The sequence below is a fragment of the Pelodiscus sinensis genome, chromosome 1 (assembly GCF_052426305.1).
Source record: "Pelodiscus sinensis isolate ZL-2025 chromosome 1, ASM5242630v1, whole genome shotgun sequence".
NCBI classification, from domain to species: domain Eukaryota; kingdom Metazoa; phylum Chordata; order Testudines; family Trionychidae; genus Pelodiscus; species Pelodiscus sinensis.
This window is the reverse complement of record NC_143052.1, coordinates 292940407-292946406: the sequence shown is the minus strand read 5'-3', so window position 1 is coordinate 292946406 and position 6000 is coordinate 292940407. Positions and strand designations below refer to the sequence as shown.

Below are 6000 nucleotides of genomic sequence, written 5' to 3'. Positions count from 1 at the left end.
AGCCTGAATGAGATGTTCAGTGATACCTGGCCCAGTAACAGTCGTCCCCCCCCCCCCCGCCCGCTCCTCCAGCCATGTGTCCATGGCCTGAGTAACAACCTCCTCCCCCAGCTATGTGTCCTCAGCCTGAGGAACAGGCCCCCCCAGCTGCTTGTCTCCCGGTGGGAGGAAAGTGAAGCCATGGTCCAGTGGGCTGCCAACCCAGGAAGTGGCTGATCACTGCTTCAGCCACTGCCATTTTCTCATCCCCCACCCCCTTTTCTCCTGCGTGCATACGTATGTACGTCTCTTCCTGCCTTCCCCCTCCTCTGAAACAGGCTCAGCAATGCTGAATCCACCTCAGGCAGGCTCCAGCCTGCTGATGTAAGTTTTACATTTGCATAGAGATCTCTGAGGCCTCTGCAGCAATCTGATAGTTTTGAGTGGCACAAGAACACTGAACCCCTCACGCCTGCTGGATTTAGCTGGCCTGCCAAGGCACTGGAGGCAGCACTCATCAGGCCACTTCATACCTGGCCTTCTGCCACGGTCTATTGGGCTTCTGCCTAACCTAGTAGTCCATGGCCCGGCAAAAGGTTACCTGCATCAGCAGGTTTTTCATTAGTTTTGTGCAGTGGCAGTATTGTAGCCAATGAGGTTAATCTGAGGTGCAATTATTGCTATTGGAAAACTTTTCCCAATACCCCGCTATGAGGACTTGAAATATAGTCAGCATTATCAATTTTTGACAGTGTCTATGGAGATGGAACAGCATTGTTAAATAATAGAATGTGTTCTATAGCCATGTGTTTGTGCTGTAATTGTTTGTTTGTTGTTTATCAGCTGCCTTTTAGCTTTCCTTTGTATTTTTAACTTCTAAATGGCTTTTGTGAGCTGTTTTTATGGTTTTCTTTTGGAGCTTTGTGCTGAAAGTTCTAAGGCAATAACTCATTCTGCCATTTTCTAGAAACTTCTTGGCTACATCTACACTGCAAGCCATTCTTGTGCAAAAACTTGCAGAGCGTCTACACTGCACATGTGTTCTTGCGCAAGTAAATTTACAGTAAAGCATCAGAAAAAGAGGGCTTCTTGCGCTAGAGTTCTTGCACAAAAGATCTTGCACAAGAGTGTGTCCACACTGCTGTTATGCTATACAAAGCACACGGGATCTTTTATAGGGGAAAAGGCAGTTCGCTGCATTTATTGAGAATACAAGAGAAGCATATGCTTTTCAGTCACTCACACACAAACACTATACACACAGACCCACCAGACGATGTTATAGTTACCAGTCCAGAGTCTGGATCAATCTAGTGGCCAGCCAGACTGATCACAGAGGGGGAGCCGGGCTTTGCTGGTCGTGATCTGATGCTCTCCTAGGGTATGTCTAGACTACAGGGTTTTGTTGACAGAAGTTTTGTCGACAGATACTGTCGACAAAGCTTCTGTCGACAAAGAGCGTCTAGACTACATCCAGTTCTGTTGACAAAGCAAGCCACTTTGTCGACATAACAGTGTGGACGCAAAGGACAGTGTAGATGCAATAATGCCTTCTATCGACAGAACTCTGTCAACAAAAGGTGTTATTCCTCGTAGAATGAGGTTTACATACATCGACAAAACTGCTGAGTTTTGTCTACATTATGTCGACATAACTCAAAGGCAGTGTGGACGCAGGTATAGTTTTGTCGACAAAAGTCCACTTTTGTCGACAAAACCCTGTAGTCTAGACACACCCGTAGAGTTGGTGGCAACATGAACCCAAAGTTCCACAGCAAAGCACCCTGCTTTTATAATCCTTTTCTCTGTTGAAGTCTATGGATTTTGCTGTGCTAGTCTGTGTCTGGTGTGTTATCTTTTTGATGTTAATCATTCCCAAAACATCTCCAAAATCAATTGTAATCAATTGTCTTTTGGGAGTGCTAGCTCCAATTTAGAGTCATCAATCTACCAATCTGATCAATTCTTAACCATGGGTACGCACTGATGGTTTTTCTGACACCGAGGATTCTGTCTTCACCCACACCTCACTCCTCCTTTCTTGGCCATCTGGCTCTGAGGATAACCTTTGCACCTTTATCTCAACACATACATAACACTTTCACACATAAACAATCTTTACAAAGATCTTCAAAGAAAAGCATAAACAACAGTGTCTCATACTGGGCACAGCAAAAGACATTGTAAATCAAACAATTAAGACTCCAGCCTTCAACATTCCTCTAATCTCATTAACATAGACACAATACCAAAACTCTGTCTCTTTACTTACTAAACTCACTAAACTTTAAAACAAAGAAATGTATATTTAACTAAAGGGCTTAATTAATAAAATGTTAAATGTGTTACCTTACATTACTACATTATTAAACCTAAAATGCAAATATAAAAAGATATAAAACTCTTACTCCAACACTACCATGTGCTTTTGCACAAGAGATGTGCTTTTGTGCAAGAATGTCCATGGCAGTGTGCACGCTCTCTTGAGCAAGAAATTTCTGATGGTCATTTTAGCCATAGGGGTTTCTTGCACAAGAAACCCCTGTTGCCTGTCCACACTGCCTTCTTGTGCAAGAGTGTTTATTGCTCATGGGGAGAGGAATAACGCTTGCGTAATAATCCCTCTGTTCCAATGCTGTAACGTAAATTTACTTGTGCAAGAACGCACGTGCAGTGTAGATGCGCCACAAAGTTTTGCGCAAGAACAGCCATTGTTTCGCAAGAAGCCTGCAGTGTAGACATAGTCCCAGTGTATTCTCAAAAGTTCTTTGTGACAAATGGCATGACAGATATCTCTCCTTTTATAATACTTTAGATTTTGCAAGCCAAATTAGACTCTGAGGCTGTTTCTAGACTGGCATGATTTTGCGGAAATAATTTTAAAAGAAAAGTTTTTCTGTTAAAAGTATTTCCGCAAATGCGCGTCTAGATTGGCACGGATGCTTTTGTGCAAAAAGTGCTTTTGTACAAAAGCATCCGTGGCCAGTCTAGACGCGATTTTGCGCAAGAAAGCCCCGATCGCCATTTTAGCCATCGGGGCTTTTTTGCGCAAAACAGTTCTTCCCTGTCTACACTGGCCCTCTTGCGCAAGTATTCTTGTGCAAGAGGGCTTTTTCCCGAGCAGGAGCGTGAAAGTATTTGCGTAAGAAGCATTGATTTTGTACATTACAAAGTCAGTGCTCTTGTGCAAATTCAAGTGGCCAGTGTAGACAGGGAAGAACACGCTTTTGCGCAAAATCTTGCCAGTCTAGATGCACCCTGATTGATATATGTGCAAGCCCATTGTTGCCAGGGAATTTTCACAAATTTCACTGATTGGTACTTAAACAATTCCTTTGATAATCCATAGAATTGAACAGAATCTGCAGCTCATTAATTCTACCTACTCTTTTGGGGCTACATCTACACTTCAGGCTTTTTGCACAAGAACAGCTGTTCTTGAGCAAAAACTTAAAGAGCGTCTACACTGCACACGTGTTCTTGCGCAAGTAAATTTACAGTAAAGCGTCAGAAAAGAGGGCTTCTTGCGCAAGAGTTATTCCTCTTCCCATGAAAAATAAGCCCTCTTGTGCAAGAGCTCTTGCACAAGAAGGCAGTGTGGCTAGGCAACAGGCTAAAATGGCCATCAGAGCTTTCTTGTGCAAGAAAGCATCCACACTGCCCTGGACGTTCTTGCGCAAAAGTCCATGGCAGTGTGGATGAGCTCTTGCGCAAGACCTTTTGCACAAAACCTTTTGCACAAAACAGTTCTTGCGCAAAAAGCCTGCAGTGTAGATATAGCCTTGGTGGTTACTTGTCCAGACACTATGAGGGTTGGTTTGTTATTATTTTAGTAAATAGCTTTTAGATATGTTGACCTCATGATCACTCTTCTCATACAACAAAAAGGTGTTTGGACACCTTCCAGCTAGATGGTATCTTGTGCATTTCCAAGTAATGGTTAAACCGACAGTTTCCCCACAAGTCTTTACCTCTAGCTCTTATTTTGATTGTCATTCTATTTATTTCTGGAGCTTTACCTTACTTTATTTGATAAATCGCAAGCCCAATTTCATTCTATGCTGGTGGTGCAGAGATTAATTGATGAAAGACTGCTAAAAATCTCAGGGGCCAGAAAAAGGAGAGCCCTCTCAGGGTGTGTACACACAGCAGGGCTTAACTTGAAATAAGATGCATGAATTGAGCTACATCAATTGCGTAGCTTATTTCGAAATAGGGAACATCTCCACAGCACTTATTTCGAAATACAGCACTCTTCCTCTGACTTCCCTTACTCCTCGTACAATGAGGGTTACAGGAGTTGGAGCAAGAAGTCCTCCAGCTTGACAGTATTTTCATACTATTTCAAAATAACTGCCGGCTGTGTAGACATAGATTAAGTTATTTTGGAACAATGCTAGTTATTTCAAAATAGTGTTGCGGTGTAGACGTACCCTCAGAATGTACCTACAACTGCAGTACACTGATAAGAGACAACTCGATCAACTATTTCTTTTAGTACAAATTAATTCTCAACTTGGGAAGAATCAATCTCGTTCTTAGACCATTTCACAAATCCTATTTTTAACATCTCTTCAGTTTGGATTTAATGATTTTAAGCTTCTGAACATATAAATAAATTCTGAGTCACTATTTGCAGCCAGATTGATAGGAATGTAGGAGTTAAGATCCTCGTTCAGCAAAGCACTTTATATGCTTAAATCCCAGTTTAGCCAATTTATAATTGAATAGTATTTTAAAGCTGCCCGTACCTAAGGGAGGCCCCAAGAGAGGATGATAACTACTGCTCACCTTGTCCCATAACTGAATGTCCCCAAAGGTACTGCTTTCCCTTGACACTAGTGGGGCCAACAATTTAATTTGTGGCCCTTGAATCTTGTTGATCCTCTTATAAACAGTTGGCTTCTAGACCTGTTTATTCAAGTGAACGCACATTCTGGACTTTCTCTTTGGCAGATGGCTGTGATTGATCCCATAAGCTGTTAGAAATTATTCCAGAGGCCAGTTCAGTCCTATCAGGTGGAATGATCAGAATAAGGGAAAGCTCACCTACCTTTCTCAAATGAGAATAATTTTGCTTTTTGTACCTTCCATACCCTATATATCTTATTAATATAAGTGAAAATGTACAAACATAAGAACGACCATACAGGGTCAGACCAAAGGTCCATCTAGCCCAGTATCCTGTCTGCTGACAGTGGCCAATACCAGATGCCTCAGAGGGAGCCAACACAACAGGTAATCCTTACGTGATCCCTCTCCTGTCACCCACTTCCAGACAAACAGAGGTTAGGGACACAATTCCTACCCATTCTGGCTAATAGCCATTGATGGACCTAATCTCCATGAATCTATCTAGCTCTTTTTTGAACCCTGTTAAAGTCCCAGTCTTCACCACATCCTCTGGCAAGGCGTTCCACAGGTTGACTGTTGTCTGAGTGAAGAAAAACGTCCTTTGATTGTTTTAGACCTGCTGCCCATTAATTTCATTTGGCGACCCCTAATTCTTATATTGTGGGAATAAGTAAATAACTTTTCCTTATTCACTTTTTCCACACCAGACATGATTTAATAGACCTCTATCATAGCCTCCCCACCCCCAAGTCTGCTCTTTTAACTCCCCTCCGGCACTGTGGCCAAGGGCCAGGATGGAAGGAAGGAAGGGAATAAAGGGAGGGGAAAGGGTTTGTGACAGGGGGAGATGGTGGCACCACAGCCTTAATGAGCACTCTCTAGGTGGCATGGTTGCCCCCAGTGAACACTCTGCAGGGTAGCTTTAAGAAATATCTGCTGCTTATCTTTAGAATAATTATCTATGGGCTTGAATTTTTTGGCATTTAAGACTTGATAATGCATTTCTTAAAATGTATTTTGATCTCCATTGTTTAGAGACATTCTTCTCCTTGAAAACTTGGCAGAAACGGACAAAGAGATGGCTTTTTGGCAAGAATGTTGTTCTTTTGATCTCTTCAAAAATCAAACATGTTCCCTCCTTTCCTTTGGATGTTTAGAAACTAAGCA

At 42.3% G+C, this 6000-nt stretch overlaps 1 non-coding gene across 1 annotated transcript; it reads left to right on the top strand.

Moving 5' to 3' along the window:
* Window positions 1-602: 602 nt before the first annotated feature.
* Window positions 603-743, top strand: LOC112545773 (U4 spliceosomal RNA). Its single transcript, XR_003089316.3, has one exon. It is a non-coding gene; the product is annotated as a U4 spliceosomal RNA (small nuclear RNA).
* The last annotated feature ends 5257 nt before the right edge of the window (window positions 744-6000 follow it).